Source organism: Triturus cristatus, chromosome 10, assembly GCF_964204655.1.
Source record: "Triturus cristatus chromosome 10, aTriCri1.1, whole genome shotgun sequence".
Classification (NCBI taxonomy): domain Eukaryota; kingdom Metazoa; phylum Chordata; class Amphibia; order Caudata; family Salamandridae; genus Triturus; species Triturus cristatus.
This window is the reverse complement of record NC_140593.1, coordinates 378,801,182-378,826,088: the sequence shown is the minus strand read 5'-3', so window position 1 is coordinate 378,826,088 and position 24,907 is coordinate 378,801,182. Positions and strand designations below refer to the sequence as shown.

The window sequence follows — 24,907 nt, the reverse complement described above, 5'->3', positions numbered from 1 at the left end:
TTACTCCCCTTAAATAGCTCAGACATCTGATGTTAATATATGGCCATGAGCAGTTAACCAAACAAGCTTTAAAGACTCCATCAGGTATTGATTAACAGCTCAGCTTCAACACCTCTTGCAGAACAGGAGTAAAAAACACAGCACTAGAAAACATTGCCTTGTAATAAGCCCACAGCTGGTTATTTAGGGCCTTTCCAGTGCACAACACAATCCTGAGGAGCATAATTCTGCAGATCATAAACTGTGTAAAATCATATGTTGACAAGTCTTAATGCATTTACTAGCCCTGTGGAGGGAGTAGAAATTATAGCACAACATTAATAAGAGTTACAGCAATTAGAGTTGCCAGGTTTGTTCCCTCTTGTGTGAGAAAGAGCGGCATTGTTCCGGCCGCCCTTGCGTGTTCACAGCACGCGGGTGCTTAAGGTGTTCAACACACCTGGTGCTCGTTTTCTGCATCTCATCTGAATGCATTTTAATAAATATTAATAAAACTGTCTGAATGAGAAATACTCCAGGGACACAGAAGGCCAGCTTTTGCAGCCGTCCCACAGTAAGCTCTCAGCTATGGGAGCCAACTCCACCCTGTCCCATAAAGAACAGGCTCTTGGGAGAGAAGTTTCAAATATTTGTAGAAATAACAGGAACTGTTCATCGAAAACCATTAAAAGAAGCCGTGTGCCGCAGGATATACCAGTAGGCGCACTATGGGGCTGATTTAAACATGGTGGGACCTGCCTTGGAAGAAAGGCTCAGAGATAGCAATTTAAGGCCTGGGCATTATAGTGGAAGTGATAACCCAACAAGAGGGTGCTAGAAGTGTTCACCCCATGGAGGAGTACAATCTTGGGTACTTTTCCAGGACCCACATAATAAATGTGAATGGAGCACTGGGAATTTCGTCCCAGCACCTTAGAGACACTAGCAGGGCCTTGAATGCAAGCTCACCACAGTGTACAAGGTGGTGGCGCAGTGATGTGATGCGAACAAAAATGGTGGAGGACCAGTTACTCTAAAGTATGCAGGTATTTTTTCAGAGTTTGACGGAAGTGGTCCTCCACCTAATAGGGATTGAACATTTTTAGTTTACCACAAGTGGATAACATCTGGACAGATAATGTCATACTCGAAGGCAGTCCTCAAGAGTTGTGAAGTTTAGCCGTTTTAAGTAAAACCTCACTTTGGCAATACATCTGTGACTGGCTCTCTTCCAAAGGCTCCTGTCGGTAAGTTATTGGTTGCCGGGAAGGTAAGCAGGTCACAGTGCTACAGCTAAAGATGACCCTGCTGGTCTGAACAGCCGCCGCCTCAAAGGGGAGCATTTCTTTTGAGGTTAGGTGCACATTGTTGGTGAAGTTGGAGTCTAATCAGCCCACCCCAGAGGAAATGCAGCCTTGTCATACGAGTAAGACGACATTTCGTTGCCTCTTCCTTCACATCTCATTTCCTTTGACCAGCCAATGCAAAAAGTTGTACAAACATTTGGCTGGAAGTGGTTGTTCTCCGGTACTCGATTGTCACAATCAAACTATATTTTCAGGGTATTCACTCAAGATACAATTGTATGCAATTAATCTAAATCGAGGCATTGTATAATTGATAGTGGTTATCACGAACACTAGAACGACTGGAGCTCTCTCCTTCTTGATCAGTGAAAGCTGGTACATTTCAGACCCCATGAACGTTACTAAAACATGACCAGGTACATATCGAGACAAGAAGGTCCCATTACCAGCTGATGAGGTGCAACGCTTTATGTCCTAAAATGAGTGCACCAATAGCTCGACCTTATGTTAGTATTTGCCCAATGGAAGCATTGCACTAGAACAATTCATCATATACACATTGGTGTTTTTTGGATCCTATGCATACAAACATAAATGTACCACAATTACTACATTTTCCCTGCCTCCCTAATACAAAATACAGATTTTTTCTTTTTCATTCAAATGGGGGACAAATGTTTCAGTGCAGTCACTATAGGTCATGTAGTTTAACAGGGTGCAGATTTTGTCTCATTAGGAAAAAACGCCATTCCAATACTGTAGTTGAACTGTTGATATATGGCCAAGTCGACAAGGACCGCAACCCATGTATATATTTTGTCAGGTTTCTTGAACAACTTAAAAAGGTGAAGATATAGTATAAAATGCATTGAAGACACTGTAATGAAAATTCATTGTATCTATTAAATTAGTTATACTCACAAGTAGGTGGCAAAATGTTAGTGATTGCTGTGACATTCACTCTACGAATTGTACAAATAAAAATTACTGAAAGTTAAAACATTTATAGTTTTATATTTCTAGTTTAAAGTGTAGTTTAGAATACCATAAGAAGCCAATCGAAGACCCCTTTATTAAAAAAAAATGTAACAAGAGTATGTAAGGCCTGCTCAATTAAATTATCCAGTCATTTCTTCCACAATGCTTTCCATCAAGTTCAGTGCAACAAGCAGCCAAACTTGTGGCTTCTTCAACTCCAGTCGCTGACCTCAGTATGCACCATATACTTTTATGTGCCAACAAATGTCTCACTTGTCTTGGACAATCAACAGTGACTTCAGCTAAGAGGTCATGCCCAATAAAGAAAAGAAAATACATTGGCAAAGTCAATAGTTCTGGTGTTAACTGCCAGCCTTTTTGGCTTTGTCAATGCCTCTTTTATTTTAGTTTTTTTGTAAAACTGCAGTGTTGGGGGACTCTTAGCTTATGTAAACAAAATATTTTCTAAATGCAAAAATTTTTTGGGGTCTTGAAAAGGACATGATGCCAAAGTAGTCTCAGGCACTGAAAGGAACTACTTTGTGTGCAGATGTTCTTCTGGTGAAAGAGCAAAATGCAGTCACTCACAGTGAAGTTAGCCAATCGCTGAAGTGGGCTGACCATTCCCATGTTGTATGCTTCAGCGAGTGCAATCCAAATGCAAATGCCACAACAAAAGACCAATTGATGAAGAAGGCTGGTTGAAATCCTTTATAAGTAAGTATATATATTTATATGTATAATTTTTAGTAAAACTAAAAGGTCTTGCTATCACCAGACCTAACCTCTTATTGAAACTCGCTGTCCATACCCTTTTTTGCTTGTACAAGGATATGTCCAAATTACACAAGGTTCTATCAAAAAATTATATTTTAAACTTCAATTGAGAGAAATGATAGCTGAAATCAGTGGTTAATTTGTAAAAAACAAAGGACTCTGGTCAGGAGGCAGCTTACACCAGCCTCCTGTTACCCCGGCTAAAACAGAACCAACTACTAACCATGAAAGTGGGGAGAGGATGTGGCAAAATGGCCACAGCTGCGGACTCTGTGCTGGGGAACCAGGTTCGAGTCTCGGCGTGGATTCAACATCCTGTGATTCTGGGAAAATCACTACCATAAATTAATGTGTCCCTAACTAGTGCTCATAAAAAGCACTTGTGTTGATGATAAAGTGCCGGTGCTGAGCCCCGGAAACCAATGGCTCAAATTAAGCAGTGGTTGAAAACACAAATATACGTGGGCTGAAATACAATTCAATTATGTTGAACACAAACATGTACTTTTAACATTGAAAATATTTCCCACTTTGGCCCTCATTACAAGTTTGGTGAATGAATGGTGGAGCGCTGCACTTGGGAATAACCACATCTACCGGGAGATACTGGATTCTTTAACCTGCTCTGAGCAGGCAGAAATGTCAACCAGAGGGCCGGTGGGGGCGGGAGTCAGGAGTCAGGAAAGGCTATTGCTTGTCTTGGAGAGGGCTGAGGGGGGCACTGACTGTTCCCCCGCGCTGCTGTAGGATTGGGCTTGGGTGGTGCTGCTGCTGGTTTCGGCTCCTGAGGCGTCTGACAGGTTTGGTGTCTCTAGGCCCAGAGCTAGAGCAGCCGACCTTGGAGGTGAGGAATAGGGATAGAGTCTCGGCAGGGACGTTCAACTTCCTGTGATTCTGGGCAAATTACATGGGGTCAGATGTTGACCATGTGCAATTTCTAAATAGCGAGTCGTAATTTATTTGCGACTCGCTATTTAGGAATTGAAAGCCGCAATTAGGAAGGCGCGTTCCCTTCCTAATTGCGTCCGCAACGCTATTTGTGAATGTTTTGTGATCGCAATTGCGGTCGCAAACCACTTGCAAATTACCACCCTTTTCAAGAGGGTGGTAATGCAGTCGCAATTTGGAAGGGGTCCCCTGGGGACCCCTTCTACTTTGTGACTGTCTCTAAAAATGTTTTTTAAGGGCAGGCAGTGGTGCCAGGGCCCACTGCCTGCCCTTAAAAAATGAAACTAAAACGTTTCATTTTTTTTTTTTTTAAATGCATCCCGTTTTCTTTTAAGGAAAACGGGATGCATGTAAAAAAAAAAAAAGACTGGTTTATTAAAAAGCAGTCACAGACATGGTGGTCTGCTAAGCCCAGCAGGCCACTATCCCTCGGAGGGCTGGCATTACCAATGGGCTTGCAAATTGCGAGAGGCTCATTAATATTAATGAGCCTCGCAATTTGCGTCCCCATTGGAAATAGCAAAACAGTGTAATAACACTGTTGTACATTTCGTTTAGCGCCTTGCAATTTGCGACTTGCAATGAGTCACAAATTGCTAGCCACTAAATGAAAGGGTCGTACATCTGGCCCTTAATCTCCCTGTGCCTAACAAAATGAATGTGTCGGTCTGTGACACAACTGGTGCTCATGTAAAGCGCCCTGACACTTTCGGGTCAAGTTTGTGCTATATTAAACTAAAAAAAAAAAAGTCCAGAGTTTGTGGACATGATAATGAGGGCTCAAAGACACTTGTCACGGTGGGAGGTGGAATTTGACGACTAATGAGGGACTTTGAAGGGACCAGGTTAAATCACCCGTACTAAGGGGCATATTATCAAGCACGGTGTTAAAATTATCGCCGCTTTAGCGGCAGAAAACTGCTGCTAACGCAGCGATAATGGGCTTGATAATATGCCGCAGAGAATTCCAATAGAAGCCCATGTTGACACCAGAACATGGGCTTCTATGGGTATTCTCAAGGGCATATTATCAAGCCCATTATCGCCGCTTTAGCGGCAGTTTTCAGTCGCTAAAGCGGCGATAATTTTAACCCCGTTTCTTGATAATATGCCCCTAAGTACTTCCCACAATTATTCCCACTAATCTGCTTTTTCCAATGTAAAGTACTCCATGTGTAGGTTAGCAGTCGTTGAAAGGAGCTGGCTGCACAAGAGCAGGTGATTTTGCTCAGTGCTTAATTTGTGCCGGTGCTTTCCGGTGCTTAGCACAGGCACTTACTTTTCAGGGCCGGGTCTACACACATCTGCTGCAAATCACATATTGCACTAATATTTATATATTTACCTCACTACCGGACTCGTTGCAGAGTGTTGTTCTCGTCTCCCCAGGTGAAGAGTGTTGGGGCTGTGAGACTGAGCCAAGAGGAGATTCTAATGATATGTTGATGGCGGAAGTGTTGCTGGTGGGCGGGACATTGATTGGGCTGGATTTTGGTTCTGGGAGTAGAGGCTGTGCGGCAGCAGGCAGAATGTGCAGATTTTTTAAAGAGTCGAGTTCAAGTTCAAGTCAGCCTGACGACATTGAATGGTTGAAGGTAGGCAGCAAACACACCACCACCAGGCCTAATCAGTTAAAGGCAGTGCAGTGTCCCGGCCTACTGCGAGTAATGGTAAGGAAGTACTACTAAGTCGCATTAGCCAGGCCATTGCCAAATCAACACTGCTTTTTTAGGGGAGCGTGGTGGCAGCTCCGACAGCGGCTCAACAAGATTCGATGCTGATGATGCACTGCCTGGCCTAGTAGCCGCCGCCGGCCGCACGCTTATATCACGATAGGGCCCACCCGGCCCTTGAAGTATTCTCCCCTGCTCAGAGTGTCTAAATCCGTGCAGGTTGCCAAAAATCGGGCTCGTGACACACTGTCTATCTTTGCTGCCTTTAAACATCAATGTATTCTGCAGTGCCAGCTAGGATATCAATCCAACAAAAAATATTGCCGGATTGTCCTTTAAATAAGGATTATCGAGTTAAGAAAGCTGGCGGGCGGGAAAGGAGGGACAAGCCTTTAATCCTTTCAACACCTCTGTATCAGTGCTAAATTTGAGCTTCAAGGGCGGCCGTGAGGTGGTTATGAAAGCGGACTCGATACGGGTGTGGTTTTCTGCTTTCCCAAATCACGCGTGAGACGGGACGCCATATTATCGACATTTGATACGGATTCAGGTGAGGCAGTATATGCAATACGGGATGCTAGATTGGATTGAAATGTGTGGTTGTGTATGTGGGAATTATTAACTTTCAGCAGAATGATTAATAGGAGTTAAATTCTTGTTTAACAATAGATTCGTGTCGGCACATATGGAGCATTTCCTTGTGTTTGATCATTGGCAGGATGATGTTTTAAGGCTTGCAATTGTGATTGTATCTGGTGGAGTCACGATGAATTGGGGCATGCGTTGTACACGTTTGGCTCATTATGAAGGAAATAAGCCTATTTGCTTTATAGTTGAACATGTGGGACAGGTACACATTATTGTGGCTATAAAAAGGTAGCCTGGTTTCATTGTTCAATGCACCAATTTAAAAAAACAAATCCCTATTGTGGCATTATTTGCATGGTTGTCAGCAAAGTGCTTACACATTCTCCCACTTTGTATGAAAAGACATCCGTCCCAGGACGGTTAATTCCAGCAGTTGAAATGCTAAATTTGATCCGGTGGTAGGCAAGGGGAGTATAAGTGAATTGCCCAGAATCACAGGATGTTGAGCCAAAGCCGAGATTCGACACTGTATCCCCAGCTCTGGCCATTATGCCACTTCCTCGCCCCACTTTCATGGTTAGTAGTTGGTTCGGTTTTAGGCAGGAGAAATGGGCTGGTGCAAGCTGCCTCCTGACGAGAGCCCCGGCACTTATTTTTTTACAAATTAACCACTGATTTTGCTTACTGGGACTTTTGCACGAGCTCTTGTTGGCACACTGACACACACTCCCTCCGCTCTGCTGTGCCTGGCCAAGTGCGGTTTATTACCCTCTCCTTGTGCATAGCGGACCTATGCATGAACTGCTTTTCAACACATCTACCTGCGATAGCATCTCCCAAGGCCGCCCTTCCTGGCGACTGGAAACATTTGGACCACACAGCACAGACGCAACCCAAAGCAACGACTCCCATCAATCCCTCCCTCCCTCCGCGTGCTTCGTCTCAAGAACACGAACCTTGCGAGGACTGAGCCATAAAATATGCTGGCAGCGGCTAGCATCTCATTTACTAAAAACAGACTGATCCAAATCTTCTTACGTAGGCTCCGCGCTGACTTTGCCCTCTGCCACGTGGTCAGGGCCAGGGCACCCCCAACCACGCTTTGAAACTCATTTTTTTAAACAGAAAAAGTAAAGTCAAACCATTTGAAGTTTCTAAGATCTCTGTGGCGTTTTGGCGTGGGATGTGGGGCACTGACACCGTCTTTCTTAGTGATTAAGCAAAACGACCTTGAGACTCAATAACAATGTTATATTCATAAAGACTTTGAGTGCTATATTTTTGGAAGTTAATTGGATAGTGCCTTGTCATATTCCAAGCACTTAACGGAGGAAGCGCTATTCAGTAACATACTAGGATGGTTGGACGTATGTATGCATGTATTTATTTATGGAATTGGGGGGGGGGGGGTAAGGACAGCATATCACTTGAGGTAGCTTCAGAGCGATTTGAGATCAGGAAACATGTATGGAGGAGATTGGATTACGATCCTGGAGGAACCAGCGAAGCAGCCAGTGGGAGGAAGGTATCTGCTGGTGCGAGCCCTCATCCAAGTATGCCACAGCATGGTGACAAAACCTAGGAGGAAGACCAACAAATTCCAGGAAGGCTGCAACGACGAAGGCAAAAGCTGAGCTTAGGTGTCTGACTGGCATCTGTGAGACTATATGTAGCATGAACTGACCTACAGAGCAATGGAGCGCCGCACAAGAACGGTGGCTTATGTCCAGAGAGGACGGTCCACATGGATAGAGCTCAGGAGAGAAAGTGAGGTGGAGAAACAGAGCAGAAGGCGCTGTAAGTAGCACTAGAGAGGGCTTGAGGCAGCACAGGAAGGGATGAACAAGGGGCCTGCATTAGTAGAGAGAAGAGTTAGGGAAGGTGGGCGTTTCTTCAAGAAGAGCAGTTTGACCAGGCATATGATCTCAGGACATCTGACAACACACACTCACCCTAACATAAAATGCTCCTTCTAATTTCAAAGATTTTATTTGGTTTTGTAAGCTATGTAACAATGCACAATCCACATGTAAACAGAAGGAACGACATCATTTGCACATGAGCACCAATTCCTTTTCTATTTACGTATTAGTTTCCAAATATTACCATGAAATGGGTGAGAAAACAAAGCCGATAACAGCGAAGCCTCCGAGAGCATCAATGCCACACCGTTCACCATTTCCAACCTTCCTCCCGCATCAAAAATTAGGTTCATGAATTAGAGAACATCCCATATGCCTACGTTTCTGGACCATACTGCGTCCTGCTAAAAAAATCTGCAGCTCCCACTGTGTTTCCAGCCCACTCCACCATCAGAAACAATATCTTTGCAGCTAGCCAGCACCCAAATAACCACCATGGCATCATATGGCACTCTCTACCTGCTGAGGGACTTTTAATGCAGTTTTGTCTGCCTTTCACCACTGCCATGCAAAGTATGGAGGTCCCAGGAAGGTATAAACAATCAGTGTCCCCCAGGACTTATGAGAAAATATGTAATACCTCAGGTACACTGATTTTTCATTTTTCAAAAAACTAAATCTCCTTTGTGAAAATTTGTCTTTGAAAAATGAAAAAAAATGCTGCCTCGTCAATCATGCTGGCAACTGACTAATTTCCCAGAAAATGCTTCTGCCCGGTTGGCATAGGCACTGTTGGGCGAAAATTGCTCGCCTTACATCTGGGATCTATAATTGTGTCAGCTGGGTCACAGTAGTCACCGGCAGGGTCGGGCCTACATAGTAAGGCAGCCTGCAGATGGGATCTAAATGAACCCTTAGTTTCTTAAGAAATTAATAAACTGCTCCAACAATGGTGAAAGTGTAAATGTAATGTAAATTGATACTTGTATAGCGCACTACTCACCCGCAAGGGTCTCAAGGCGCTTGTACGAATACAGCTGTGGAACCCATCCTGGCTTTCCCTGTGAGGCGTCCACTCCTGGGCACCCCCAAGGTGGAGGCCAGGCATCCGTAGCGTTGTGGGGGCCGTTGTGGAGATTAAGCAAGCTATTGCCCAGAGTTGCAGAGTGGGACTCCATGATTGGAATGGCACCGAGGCGAGAGTTATCAGGTCCGTGGAATTTTTGAGCCCAAGACCCGCCGAGGCGGGGAATTGAACCCTGGTCCCGGGCTAGACCTCTGCATCAGGGTCTGCCGCTCACCTTTACATTGCACCTGTAGATTAGCAGGGGTGCTGCACTGAGTGTATTGCACCTTCACAGTCAAGAGGGTGGTCCTATTCAACATGTTCTCTTAACAGCAGCGTACAATGTAGGCTCTTACCCAGTGTCAAACAGTATCGCATTCACAATCCTAAAGTCATTCTGCTTAGGAGTTATTTTTTGCCCCTTCTCAGAGGCGAAGGTGTCTCTTCACAAACTTACTCTGATTCAAAATATCCAGCAGCATTGTATGAGGAAAGATCTACCAAATGCTCCAGGCTCCAGCTGCACCCAGCCCTGGTAGTCCCGGACTTCTTATATTTGTGGCTTTGGCCTTTTTTCCCACCTCCATCTTGGTTACTAGCTAAAATACAGACGTAGGAGCCCTCCACGGGAACCCTTCAAGGAAAGCCTGCAAGTATTTAACCATGGTCCACTTTCCTTGGAGATCCCTTATTGCAATGAGCACACTATTATCGTGTTTCTTTCACCTAGCCTGCGAAGCTGTGATCCAGTGCTTTCACCGTTTTTATGGGGTATTGACCTGCTCAATCGTTCATTAGTCTTCCCATATCTGAATCCTTTTGGGGGGTGAAGTGTGATGCCAGACACCTTAATATTTCAGTGTCTAAGGAGCCAACGAAAGAAAATTTGCCCACCTTTCAATAGGGACTGATATGACTATAAGTACACTAGGAAGCTTTTTATCATGCAGCAACCTGCGTGGGGCTGGACCCCACCAGGATTGCAGCCTCTCGCTATTGCTCTGTGGAAAGAACAGTGCTGTCTGCTCTTTTCCTCCCCATCGAGGCTTCTGAGGCAGCCCAGCGTTGGATCTCTTGGGCACCTCATGGGCACCTCATGGCCTCCTCCACATTTGCTCCCTGGTCTTGCTTCTCTACAAGCAGCAGGGTCCAAATCTGGCATTTAGAGGGGTGATCTTTGCACAGTGAAGTTCAGGGTTTGTAATATTTTGTGGATGACTGATGTTCTGTGGAGGGATTTCAAACAACCTTCAGCACAGCAGACCTTTCCTTGCTAATTCTGCTGCCAATAGACATTGTTTAAGTTTGCTTGCCTTTTTTAAATTTGGCATCTAAACAACATTACTTACTTCACTAGGCTCAAGTAATTAAAAAAAAAATCACAAAACTTTCTCTCCTTCTAAAGATATAGCAGAGGTTAGAGTGATGTTAAGGTAAGGTTTTAAAATAACACTAAAGCTAACATTTAAAAACCGAAATTCACTAGCACTGAGCTAGCATATAACATGGTAAATTACATCACTGAAGACATCTCTAATTACATGTGCAGAACATAAAGTATATCTGTGAAATCACCCACATTTAATAAATATTATGATCCTTTTTTGCTAGTATTCGGGATAGTAAGAAATGTTATGGCTCTATAGACATTGTTTTTTTTTTGCAGTTTTATATAGCACAATCTCGACCCGAAAGTATGGGAGCGTTTTACACCATCACCAGTTACATTACACAAAGACACCTTATTTTTTAAGGCGTGTGGAAATTAATTGATTTGCTCAGAGCCACAGAATGTTTAGCCGACACCAAGACTCTAATCTGGTTCCAGAGTTCCAATGTCAGCAGCTGTTGCTGTTACATCACATCCTCTCCAATCAATTTATGTAAGAGTAAACTTACATGTGTAAATTACTCACAAGTGTACCGTAGCTTTGTGAATAGCCTCCCTAATGTGTATATAAACAATAATATGATCAACAATTTATTAAGCATTGTTAAACAGAGTGTTTGGTGATTATTTTACTTAATGAGATGTACCTCTTAAATAAATAATTGTCATAGATATTTAATTCAACGGCTTTCGATGTGTGTGTTAGGCACTGATAAGGCATGTACAATCAGGTCCTCTGAATATTGCATAAATACCTTACAAACAATTCTGAAATGCGCAGGATGGCATACACCAGTGGTTCTTAACATGTGGTCCGGGGAACCCAGGGGGTCAGCGACACCTAGTCATGGAGTTCACAAAAGCTTAGGATAAAATAATGATAATATTAACAGATTAAAATGTACGTACATAAAGAAGCAAAATGTGCATTTTTTTAATGAACGTTTACTTTCAAATTTTTGCCTATTGTTTTGCAGTTCAAATCATCGAATTACTCAGGCAGGGGTCCCCGGATTCCAATAAAGACTCGGGGAGAGTCTCCGTATTCCAGTAATGAACAAGTGGGAGTCCACAGATGTCAAAAGGTTAAGATCCACTGGTGTACACCATCAGAACAATACTTTCAATGATACTGCAACTTCAACCCCTTGTGTGTCACCATACACTGTACATTCTTTGACAATGCATAATGTCTCAGAATTTTCACTGAACTTCTGAAAATAAATATCTGCACCTTATAAATCTTCAGGTTATATAGAAATTATCGATAGCACTACATGACAAATGCTTAATGTCAGACTGTGCACAGAAATAGACAGATGAGTAAGGTATTGCAAGGAGAAGCTTTAATTTTTCTCCAATAATGTTGCCAATAGGACTTTGATTTAAGCTGCAACCTATTTGTAACAAACCTCTGCACCTCACAGCAGTTGCGTTCAGTCTCTACATTGTTTTAAAAAAGTACTGTTTGCACTTAAAACTTCACAGATACCTAAAGGATGCATCATATAACGTTTACCATACTGAATCACACTTCTCTTCAGTACTACACTGTTTCTAGTACCTATATGTATACATGTACATGAAGTTAATGAAGTTAATATTTGCTCTATATGTTAGTGCCCCCTTCACTATATTTTGTTATATGATGTGGCCATTTATAGTGTAATTTCAGGAGCTGTAGGATTGGATGATGCGATCAGTGATGTCATCAATTATGTCATTTTACATGCCATGAGTGATTTAATATCTGAGGTCATAAGCAGTGCATAGTGGAGGCGCAAGTTATAGTAAGCTCAGTAAACTAAAACTGGTGAATTAAAGTGTTTTCTAGTTTTTTAACCATCAGTTTTTGTGTTATTTCAAGACCGAACTATAACATTTCTTTAACCTTTTGCTTTTTTTCACCCAACTACCCTGCTGACAGCAGCCTTTTGTCAAGCATAGTGGTGGGGTGCATGCATGGCAGGGCCTCTAGCCAGGCCCTGCAGCTAACACCCGTGGGTGGACAGCCACACCACATATAGTCGAAGTGGTCAGGCCCTGTGGCCATTCCATACGGGAGGTCAACCTCCCCCAGCCCCGCGCATAGCCCTCGACCAAGCAAGGCATGGGGTTGGTCGCAGGGCAGAGGGACATGCATGGCGCGGGGTTGGGCAGAGAGCCTGTCATATGGCCAGGCCCTGCGCCCATCCCCCTTGAATCCCAACCCAGGGGTGTGGAAATTTTTCCAAAATCTACTTGGCCAAGGGACAAAATGTTTCACCGATCTACTTGTCCTGGGAAGGTAACTGCTTGCCCCGCCTATTCCATAAATTACTATGGGAGGTCTTCACGAAGAGAACCTGCACTGCAATCAGTGCAACATACTTTGGACTTGCACTTGAAATATATATTGCAATTATGCAATGCATTGTCATGCACTCTTAAATGCAACTGTTGTAGGGTGGCTGTACAGCATGCGTGCAGATGTGTCAGTGTGCATTGCACCCAATTATCAACTAATTTGCATGTAAAACATTTTCATATTAAGAGAAATAGTACCTAAAGGCAGAGTGCAGACTTATAATTTACTACATTTCTGGAAGTGTTTTTGGCACAGACAAGACTGTCGAAATATGAACCTGTAGGATAGAAGGGTGTTCATCATAGGACGAACTCATAGCTGTCCAGCTTCAAAAATACTCAGATGTGATGCTCTGATAAACTTGTGAATGGGAATAGCTGCACTTCTTGGCAGAGCTTACGAACGGTTCATGGGGCAGCAAAATCAAGTAGCAGATGTGCTGCGGCTCACTGAGGCAGGATACTTAAGTACAAATACACAAGAGGCAGTAATAGGCAGTTAAATAAATCTCTCCTTTTACACTTCTGGTCAGGTATGGTGTGTTTATATTATTGGGCACTCACCGCTACATCTCTACATTCTTCTCCCACACAAAGAGCATATGCAGCACTGGCAGTAGCAGTACAGGGTTCTCTCTTGCATATAGTAATGGCAGCAGCTGAGTAAGCTACCCTAACATGAAAAAGTGCAGCTCACCAATTGATGTTCAAGTTTGTCTCTCTCAGATCTGTAGGACATGTAGCAGCAGTGATAGCTTTATACTCACAAAGCTGGAAAGCAAGCGTTAGTCTCAGAGAAGGGAAGGAGTGTTAGTTTGAAAAGACAGTAAATCTAGAAGTGCAGAGCTGAGCATCATTGAGACGGGGGCTAGTGAGTAACTGCAACCACTCAGCATTCCATGTCACACCTAGCAAGGATGCCCAGGCTCAGTCACAGTAGAGTTGGAAACTTTGTCCTGACCTCTTGGATAGTCAAATGGTATCTGGTGAATGAAGTTTGTTTATTCTTCAGCGGATTTAGATCCAATAATAGCTGAACAAACACCCAAAGCGCCACTACTTTATTTTACTTTCCTCTCATGACATATCAGGGCTGGTGGCTTAGTGGACTAATGCGTCCACTGTAGGGCTCTGTGTTTAACCTCATGGTCACAGGTTCAAATCCTGCTGGGTCCACTCAGCCTTTCATCTTTCTGAGGTCGATAAAATTAGTAACATTGAGTTGGGTAACAATAAACAAATGTTATTCAGTGTGAAGATACCCTTCTGGGTGAACATGTGCTTTAAAAATGCACGTTAGGTTATCAAGCCAGGACACAGGCGTAAACACTGAGGCACTTTCCCTGCACCTCTTGCACTGCATGTGGTATAAAGTCCGAGTTCAGGATTCTTTCCTTTCACCTTTAAAACTGGGAAAGCTTCAGAATCTGCTTCATCTGTGAAAGGAAAGCACCATGCTTGTCGTATGGGCATTTATTTTTTGCAAAGGTATTGGTGTGCTTTTCATGAGCACCAGTTACATTACACAAGGTCATGAGCATTTGTTTTTAGGACAGAGCAGATTAAGTGATCTGCCCAGAATCTCAGGATGTTTAGCAATGGTGAGACTTGAACCTGGTCCCCAAGGTTCAAAGTCGGCAGCTCTGGCTGTAACTGGGGGGTTGGGAGCTGGGTGGGTATGTGTGTGTGAAGGGCATAGGGATGGTGGTTGGTAAAATGGTGGGGCAGTCCCACTCTCTCTTTAAAAAAAGGGGACTCTTTGCTCCCTTCTTTCAGTCTGGAGTCTATGACAGGAGGCCCTCCGCCTACCTCTTCTCCTGCCCTGCTCTCCAAACCCCATGGCAGCAAGTCCTGAATACTGTATTCAGAGGGCAGTGTGAGTGCAGCAGTGGTATCAGGCACAGCCTGCGAGCTGTCTGCTCAGTGGTTGAAGTGCATTAAAAAACACAGGGGTGGGGAAATCATATCGCCCGACGCCCGAGCCATGTTGATTTTTACCACGGGCAAGAAGATTTAATGTCTATATTGTCCGATGGACAAGTAGACATTAAACCGCATGCATAATACAGGTGGGGGCAGTTCGGGACTCGCAGCCAATCAGAAAGGCTGCCAGAGAGCCGGAGACACTTTTGAGGCCTGTGATTGGCTAGCAGCCCAGGACTGGGCTCTCGCCAGTGATTGGCTGGGGGACTGAAACGTCAGTCTCAATAAGCGGTAGTCTCGCTTTCTCAAGCTTAATGGGGTGGACATGCAGAACCACGAGGAAGCTGTCTCAATTTTAACATGAGGGTAGCAGAAATATTTCGGTGCTGGTGGCGTGACCCGAGATAGAGGTGAGGAGAAAGGGTGGCTGGCATTAATGTTACCCGGTTAATGCCGAGTGAGCTTGCGGCACCAGGGGGCGGGGTGTAGGAGTACAGTTAACTTTATTCTCTCTGCTTGCGAAGGAAAAAAAATGCAAAGATCCCGCCGAGAGCTCAACGGATTGCAGTGACAATAACGGTATTATGCTAGTGCTCAGTTCAGAATCCAGGAAAGAAAACCGAGCGCGCTAACTTGGGGTTTGGAGTGGTCTGTTGTGTAAGTGGAGCTCTGCTATGCAACGGCTCATATTATACTAAATGTGGCGTTAAAGAATTGTATCGGGTTGAAAATATTTCAAATTCCGGTGATCAGTGTCTCAGCTACACCACACGGTAGCATTATAGCAAATGAGCAATATGTTTGTTTTACCCTGTATTGCCCATTACAGCTGGTGGAGTGATGGGACGGCTTTCTTACTCTCTCTTCTGCTTTTTACTCACTCTCTGAATCTGCTCCCCCTGTCTGTCTCTCTTCCTCTTCGCGTTAGCCCCTCTCCCTCTCTCTGCTTTGCCCCTCTCTCTCTGCTTTGCCCCTCTCTCTGCTTTGCCCCTCTCTCCTCCTTTTCACTAGCTCTCTCTTTATCTGCTGTCCCTGTCTGCTCTCTCTTCCTCTTCTCTCTCCATCTTCCCTCTCCCTCCCTCCCATTCACTTCTTCCCGTACCGCCCCAGCCAGAGTGCTGCACCTCCTCGCGGGTCGCCTCCTCGCCCTCCTTGCCCCACGGTAATCCACAAACAGTTCGGCCTCGGATGCCTCATTCTGCAGTCGTGTAATGAAAACAATGATTGCAGGGCGAAGAAAAACAGGCCGGCTCCATTACACACCAGAACTGGATGGCGATTGGGGCAAGAGCAGCAAACAGATGAAGACAGCTTCCCTCCAATGCCCCCTAGAACTGGATAGATTGGTCTCCCGGAGCCAGTTTGTCGTACTCACTGTGGATTTGGAAGGAGCACTGGATCCCACCTCCGATCGGGTGATTCAAGTCTCAGACATAGCCTCGGACACTCAAAATACTATCGTTGTTTCCTGCCCTAAAGGAAGAGCTGCTGGACTTCCAACTGAGGAGAGGAATAACCCTAAACTTGAGGAGAAAAAGCCAGGCACAACTCACAGAAGACCTGGCTGTGTGCACCATAAAGATAAAGAATTTGAGGAATAAGGAGCTGTCAGCAAGTAAATATTAAACTACCAAGAACTTTAAAAAAAGAAATAATTGATGGGGCGGATGGGTGATTTATATTAATTTCCTTTAGGGACAGAAGCTGCTATCTGTTACCTGCAAAGTGCCTGATCAAATTTGTCTACTTTTTGCCCGTATGAGATTTAAGGTGGTGAACAGTGAGCCGCTGTGTGCTGTTACATATGTAAAGACGAAAAGATGTTGAAATTCCAGGGTCCCGAATCAGTCTCATGTCTCAGACACTCATTCATTGGTGGCCTAATAGAGTGTGTGTGCCTCACATTGCACACACTGTGACATGAGTTAACACTATCCGTCTCATTCACTCTCCCTCGCCTTATTTTTCTCTCACGGGCCCATGTTTCATGCTCTCTTTCCTGCTATTTTTTGTAACATGTGTCTGTTTAACTACCTTTTGAAAAACTGCTTGGCTCGTGAGGATCGTGAGTGCTGCCTGCAGCCATGTGCTGCAAGCGCATCGGCCCTGTCTCTTCCTCCCCAAATCCCCCTCCTATGATCTAAGCCACTGGGGTCGGAGCAGGGGAACTGCAGGTGTCTTTTTACCTTGTATGTGGTAGCAGGTGCAAAAGCCTACCAAACTACCATACTCATATCTATGGCACTTAGGTTACAAACCAATCACTGCAGCATACTCTCGACCTCCTTAGCTGTCTTCTTATAGGGAATGGAGGCTGTAATCTGAAAGTGTCAGTTTGCCTGTGATGTGATCAGATTTTCTCAAGCTCTATTTAGACAAAGTGGGCTCAATGCTTGGGTACGTTAGAGGTACATTAAGAATGTTTAGACTGTTGTTCTCCCCCCTATTGCTGCCCCTCAACCTCATTCCCAGCCCAAAATCCCTCTCGATGCCTGCACTCGCCCATCCACATTATTTTTCATTCTGACTACAGAAATGATTTTCAGGGATCTCAGGGTCATAAGCCCACATTGTCACTGGTTCAGTGTCACTACTAGGTGGAATCAAAGCCTCCAGGACAGGCCCCTGCAGATAAAGAGCTGAATCATTGCCCCCTTCACCTGCGGTGACCAGAACCTCCTTCAGCAGAGACCCTGTGTACAGGCATCTCACAGCCTCCACCTCTACCCCAAGTAATCCAGGGCTGGCCCGGCTCTTTTGACAGTTGGTGGAGATGAGTGTCCTGCAAGATGGATGCTTGTGGCTAGCATCAGAACTCTGCAGCAAAACCTGCACAGTCACCGTTCCATAGAGATGCATGTGCAGTCTGCACATGTGGGTGCTAGTGCCTAGGACGGTCTGTCAGAGAGATTCCTGCCTGTTGTGCTAAATGTTAATGGGTTGGTCAGTGCATGAACTAATAGAGGTTTCATAATATCCCACTGATTAACGTAACTTTCATTTCAACTAAAGCTGTCCATTATTATACATGTAGTTACCTGAAGGTGAAAGACCACAACAATTTAGAGAATATTTGTATTTTTTAGCCACTACTTTGACCCTCCCCCCCCCCCCTCCGCCCCCACTTACAGGCTCTCTAACACTGCCTCCCCCTTTTCATGCAGCATCACAGTTCCCATACTGTTTTTTAATGCACTTCAACCACTGAGCAGACAGCTCACAGGCTGTGCCTGATACCACTGCTGCACTCACACTGCCCTCTGAATACAGTATTCAGGACTTGCTGCCATGGGGTTTGGAGAGCAGGGCAGGAGAAGAGGTAGGCGGAGGGCCTCCTGTCATAGACTCCAGACTGAAAGAAGGGAGCAAAGAGTCCCCTTTTTTTAAAGAGAGAGTGGGACTGCCCCACCATTTTACCAACCACCATCCCTATGCCCTTCACACACACATACCCACCCAGCTCCCAACCCCCCAGTTACAGCCAGAGCTGCCGACTTTGAACCTTGGGGACCAGGTTCAAGTCTCACCATTGCTAAACATCCTGAGATTCTGGGCAGATCACTTAATCTGCTCTGTCCTAAAAACAAATGCTCATGACCTTGTGTAATGTAACTGGTGCTCATGAAAAGCACACCAATACCTTTGCAAAAAATAAATGCCCATACGACAAGCATGGTGCTTTCCTTTCACAGATGAAGCAGATTCTGAAGCTTTCCCAGTTTTAAAGGTGAAAGGAAAGAATCCCGAACTCGGACTTTATACCACATGCAGTGCAAGAGGTGCAGGGAAAGTGCCTCAGTGTTTACGCCGGTGTCCTGGCTTGATAACCTAACGTGCATTTTTAAAGCACATGTTCACCCAGAAGGGTATCTTCACACTGAATAACATTTGTTTATTGTTACCCAACTCAATGTTACTAATTTTATCGACCTCAGAAAGATGAAAGGCTGAGTGGACCCAGCAGGATTTGAACCTGTGACCATGAGGTTAAACACAGAGCCCTACAGTGGACGCATTAGTCCACTAAGCCACCAGCCCTGATATGTCATGAGAGGAAAGTAAAATAAAGTAGTGGCGCTTTGGGTGTTTGTTCAGCTATTATTGGATCTAAATCCGCTGAAGAATAAACAAACTTCATTCACCAGATACCATTTGACTATCCAAGAGGTCAGGACAAAGTTTCCAACTCTACTGTGACTGAGCCTGGGCATCCTTGCTAGGTGTGACATGGAATGCTGAGTGGTTGCAGTTACTCACTAGCCCCCGTCTCAATGATGCTCAGCTCTGCACTTCTAGATTTACTGTCTTTTCAAACTAACACTCCTTCCCTTCTCTGAGACTAACGCTTGCTTTCCAGCTTTGTGAGTATAAAGCTATCACTGCTGCTACATGTCCTACAGATCTGAGAGAGACAAACTTGAACATCAATTGGTGAGCTGCACTTTTTCATGTTAGGGTAGCTTACTCAGCTGCTGCCATTACTATATGCAAGAGAGAACCCTGTACTGCTACTGCCAGTGCTGCATATGCTCTTTGTGTGGGAGAAGAATGTAGAGATGTAGCGGTGAGTGCCCAATAATATAAACACACCATACCTGACCAGAAGTGTAAAAGGAGAGATTTATTTAACTGCCTATTACTGCCTCTTGTGTATTTGTACTTAAGTATCCTGCCTCAGTGAGCTGCAGCACATCTGCTACTTGATTTTGCTGCCCCATGAACCGTTCGTAAGCTCTGCCAAGAAGTGCAGCTATTCCCATTCACAAGTTTATCAGAGCATCACATCTGAGTATTTTTGAAGCTGGACAGCTATGAGTTCGTCCTATGATGAACACCCTTCTATCCTACAGGTTCATATTTCGACAGTCTTGTCTGTGCCAAAAACACTTCCAGAAATGTAGTAAATTATAAGTCTGCACTCTGCCTTTAGGTACTATTTCTCTTAATATGAAAATGTTTTACATGCAAATTAGTTGATAATTGGGTGCAATGCACACTGACACATCTGCACGCATGCTGTACAGCCACCCTACAACAGTTGCATTTAAGAGTGCATGACAATGCATTGCATAATTGGACTTGCACTTGAAATATATATTGCAAAGTATGTTGCACTGATTGCAGTGCAGGTTCTCTTCGTGAAGACCTCCCATAGTAATTTATGGAATAGGCGGGGCAAGCAGTTACCTTCCCAGGACAAGTAGATCGGTGAAACATTTTGTCCCTTGGCCAAGTAGATTTTGGAAAAATTTCCACACCCCTGAAAACAGTATGGGAACTGTGATGCTGAATGAAAAGGGGGAGGCAGTGTTAGAGAGCCTGTAAGGGGGGGCGGAGGGGGGGGGGAGGGTCAAAGTAGTGGCTAAAAAATACAAATATTCTCTAAATTGTTGTGGTCTTTCACCTTCAGGTAACTACATGTATAATAATGGACAGCTTTAGTTGAAATGAAAGTTACGTTAATCAGTGGGATATTATGAAACCTCTATTAGTTCATGCACTGACCAACCCATTAACATTTAGCACAACAGGCAGGAATCTCTCTGACAGACCGTCCTAGGCACTAGCACCCACATGTGCAGACTGCACATGCATCTCTATGGAACGGTGACTGTGCAGGTTTTGCTGCAGAGTTCTGATGCTAGCCACAAGCATCCATCTTGTAGGACACTCATCTCCACCAACTGTCAAAAGAGCCGGGCCAGCCCTGGATTACTTGGGGTAGAGGTGGAGGCTGTGAGATGCCTGTACACAGGGTCTCTGCTGAAGGAGGTTCTGGTCACCGCAGGTGAAGGGGGCAATGATTCAGCTCTTTATCTGCAGGGGCCTGTCCTGGAGGCTTTGATTCCACCTAGTAGTGACACTGAACCAGTGACAATGTGGGCTTATGACCCTGAGATCCCTGAAAATCATTTCTGTAGTCAGAATGAAAAATAATGTGGATGGGCGAGTGCAGGCATCGAGAGGGATTTTGGGCTGGGAATGAGGTTGAGGGGCAGCAATAGGGGGGAGAACAACAGTCTAAACATTCTTAATGTACCTCTAACGTACCCAAGCATTGAGCCCACTTTGTCTAAATAGAGCTTGAGAAAATCTGATCACATCACAGGCAAACTGACACTTTCAGATTACAGCCTCCATTCCCTATAAGAAGACAGCTAAGGAGGTCGAGAGTATGCTGCAGTGATTGGTTTGTAACCTAAGTGCCATAGATATGAGTATGGTAGTTTGGTAGGCTTTTGCACCTGCTACCACATACAAGGTAAAAAGACACCTGCAGTTCCCCTGCTCCGACCCCAGTGGCTTAGATCATAGGAGGGGGATTTGGGGAGGAAGAGACAAGGCCGATGCGCTTGCAGCACATGGCTGCAGGCAGCACTCACGATCCTCACGAGCCAAGCAGTTTTTCAAAAGGTAGTTAAACAGACACATGTTACAAAAAATAGCAGGAAAGAGAGCATGAAACATGGGCCCGTGAGAGAAAAATAAGGCGAGGGAGAGTGAATGAGACGGATAGTGTTAACTCATGTCACAGTGTGTGCAATGTGAGGCACACACACTCTATTAGGCCACCAATGAATGAGTGTCTGAGACATGAGACTGATTCGGGACCCTGGAATTTCAACATCTTTTCGTCTTTACATATGTAACAGCACACAGCGGCTCACTGTTCACCACCTTAAATCTCATACGGGCAAAAAGTAGACAAATTTGATCAGGCACTTTGCAGGTAACAGATAGCAGCTTCTGTCCCTAAAGGAAATTAATATAAATCACCCATCCGCCCCATCAATTATTTTTTTTTTTTAAGTTCTTGGTAGTTTAATATTTACTTGCTGACAGCTCCTTATTCCTCAAATTCTTTATCTTTATGGTGCACACAGCCAGGTCTTCTGTGAGTTGTGCCTGGCTTTTTCTCCTCAAGTTTAGGGTTATTCCTCTCCTCAGTTGGAAGTCCAGCAGCTCTTCCTTTAGGGCAGGAAACAACGATAGTATTTTGAGTGTCCGAGGCTATGTCTGAGACTTGAATCACCCGATCGGAGGTGGGATCCAGTGCTCCTTCCAAATCCACAGTGAGTACGACAAACTGGCTCCGGGAGACCAATCTATCCAGTTCTAGGGGGCATTGGAGGGAAGCTGTCTTCATCTGTTTGCTGCTCTTGCCCCAATCGCCATCCAGTTCTGGTGTGTAATGGAGCCGGCCTGTTTTTCTTCGCCCTGCAATCATTGTTTTCATTACACGACTGCAGAATGAGGCATCCGAGGCCGAACTGTTTGTGGATTACCGTGGGGCAAGGAGGGCGAGGAGGCGACCCGCGAGGAGGTGCAGCACTCTGGCTGGGGCGGTACGGGAAGAAGTGAATGGGAGGGAGGGAGAGGGAAGATGGAGAGAGAAGAGGAAGAGAGAGCAGACAGGGACAGCAGATAAAGAGAGAGCTAGTGAAAAGGAGGAGAGAGGGGCAAAGCAGAGAGAGGGGCAAAGCAGAGAGAGGGGCAAAGCAGAGAGAGGGAGAGGGGCTAACGCGAAGAGGAAGAGAGACAGACAGGGGGAGCAGATTCAGAGAGTGAGTAAAAAGCAGAAGAGAGAGTAAGAAAGCCGTCCCATCACTCCACCAGCTGTAATGGGCAATACAGGGTAAAACAAACATATTGCTCATTTGCTATAATGCTACCGTGTGGTGTAGCTGAGACACTGATCACCGGAATTTGAAATATTTTCAACCCGATACAATTCTTTAACGCCACATTTAGTATAATATGAGCCGTTGCATAGCAGAGCTCCACTTACACAACAGACCACTCCAAACCCCAAGTTAGCGCGCTCGGTTTTCTTTCCTGGATTCTGAACTGAGCACTAGCATAATACCGTTATTGTCACTGCAATCCGTTGAGCTCTCGGCGGGATCTTTGCATTTTTTTTCCTTCGCAAGCAGAGAGAATAAAGTTAACTGTACTCCTACACCCCGCCCCCTGGTGCCGCAAGCTCACTCGGCATTAACCGGGTAACATTAATGCCAGCCACCCTTTCTCCTCACCTCTATCTCGGGTCACGCCACCAGCACCGAAATATTTCTGCTACCCTCATGTTAAAATTGAGACAGCTTCCTCGTGGTTCTGCATGTCCACCCCATTAAGCTTGAGAAAGCGAGACTACCGCTTATTGAGACTGACGTTTCAGTCCCCCAGCCAATCACTGGCGAGAGCCCAGTCCTGGGCTGCTAGCCAATCACAGGCCTCAAAAGTGTCTCCGGCTCTCTGGCAGCCTTTCTGATTGGCTGCGAGTCCCGAACTGCCCCCACCTGTATTATGCATGCGGTTTAATGTCTACTTGTCCATCGGACAATATAGACATTAAATCTTCTTGCCCGTGGTAAAAATCAACATGGCTCGGGCGTCGGGCGATATGATTTCCCCACCCCTGCCAACCCCACATTTTTCTTATTTTTTTTACTTTGTTTGCTGCAACGTGGTACTCCTGCGGTATTGCTGTACAAGCATCACCCACATGGTACCATAGGACCATGTATGCCTCACTTACAGAAGCTTACGCGGTCCCGCAGTTCCATATGAGTGGCGCCTGTGGGGCAGCTCCATCAGTACCTCACAGGAGGGCTGTGCTGGGTCCTGTGGGAGTACTGGGGTACCTGCGGCACAAAAGATCTTTTTGTTTTTGGCCCCTGGAGGGTGTCTCTGGGTCCCCCCACAAGTGCCAGTGGGTCAGAGAATACCTACCCCACCCTCTTATGTGTTTTTAAAAAATACTTCAGGACACTGAGACCTCGTGCCTTGTAATGGCTGCTCCAACATTTTTTTGGAAGTTCCGGCCAGTTAATCAGATTGCTTGCTACCGGGGAACTGGAACCAATCCCATGGTACCATAAAAGCTGACAGGAGAAAAAAGTTCTCTTGGCGAATCAGAGACCCTTATTTTTTCAATTTACTGGACTCGTCATGGCACACAGTAGACGTGTGCTCATGACGAGTCCAGCTCGTCATGGGACCCACCCACGGGGAAAGCGCTAGCGCTCCCCTCATGGGTGTCCAATTTCGTTCCCACAAAGGAGGATGGCAGCGGAAGAGTTTCCGCTGCCACCCCCCCAGGGAAATCCCATGATGTCAGCCCGCACAGCGCACGCTGATGTCATCAGGAAGTCCCAGACGCTCAGGAAGCCATATGCTTCCTGAGCGTCGGAGGAACCAGGTAGGTTTCCTGTTTCCTTGTTCCTGGGGGGGGGGTTTGTAAAATGCATCGAGGCATCGGGGGAGAGGAAAGAGATTTTCCTCTCCCCGATGTCTCTTTGCAGGGCATTTCTGCTTCACGATCGCGCATAGCGTCGCGATCGTGCAGCGGAAATGCCGCCACTAGCACCAGGGAATTTTTTTTTAAGTAAGGGAAGCGACCCCTTGGGCAAGGGTCGCTTCCTTCAGGCCCCCATATAATCCATTGTTTTTCTGCCCCCCCCCCCCCCCCCCGGGGGAAAATCGGGCTGTTTCTTCGGCCGTTTTGCCCCCAAGGGGGGGGGCCTTAGTACTTGGGCCTCCCACACAAGTGAGGCACCATTTTTACCGGGAGACCTGGGGGAACGCTGGGTGGTGGGAAATTTGTGTGAGCCCGGTGATGCCACATCTTTCCCACACAAAAATGTGTGAAAAATGTGATTTTTTCCAGCTAAAATTGAGGTTTGCAGGGGATTCTGGGTAAGGAAACGTTGGGGAACCCACGCAAGCCATACCTCCCAGGAAGCCCACGGGTGTCTAGTTTTCAGAAATGTATAAGTTTGCTAGGTTTCCCAAGGTGCCCGCAGAGCTAGGGTTCAAAAACTACAGCTTGGCACTTTGCCAAAAAAGGGTCATTTTTCACTGCGAAATTGAGGTGTGACCACGTTGCGTTTTGCGCCGTTTCCTGTCGTGGGCACTAGGCCGACCCGCACAAGTGAGGTACCATTTTTCTCGAAAGACTTTGGGGAACGCGGGGTGGGTGGAAATTTGTGGATCCACGCAGAATCCGGAACTTTCCACCACAGAAATGTGGAGAAAATATGTTTTTTTTGACAATATTTTAGGTTTGC

At 45.5% G+C, this 24,907-nt stretch overlaps 1 protein-coding gene across 1 annotated transcript in view; it reads right to left on the bottom strand.

Moving 5' to 3' along the window:
* JAZF1 (JAZF zinc finger 1) overlaps positions 1-24,907 on the bottom strand; it is a 673,202-nt gene that overhangs the window by 69,298 nt on the left and 578,997 nt on the right. The window lies entirely within an intron of this gene.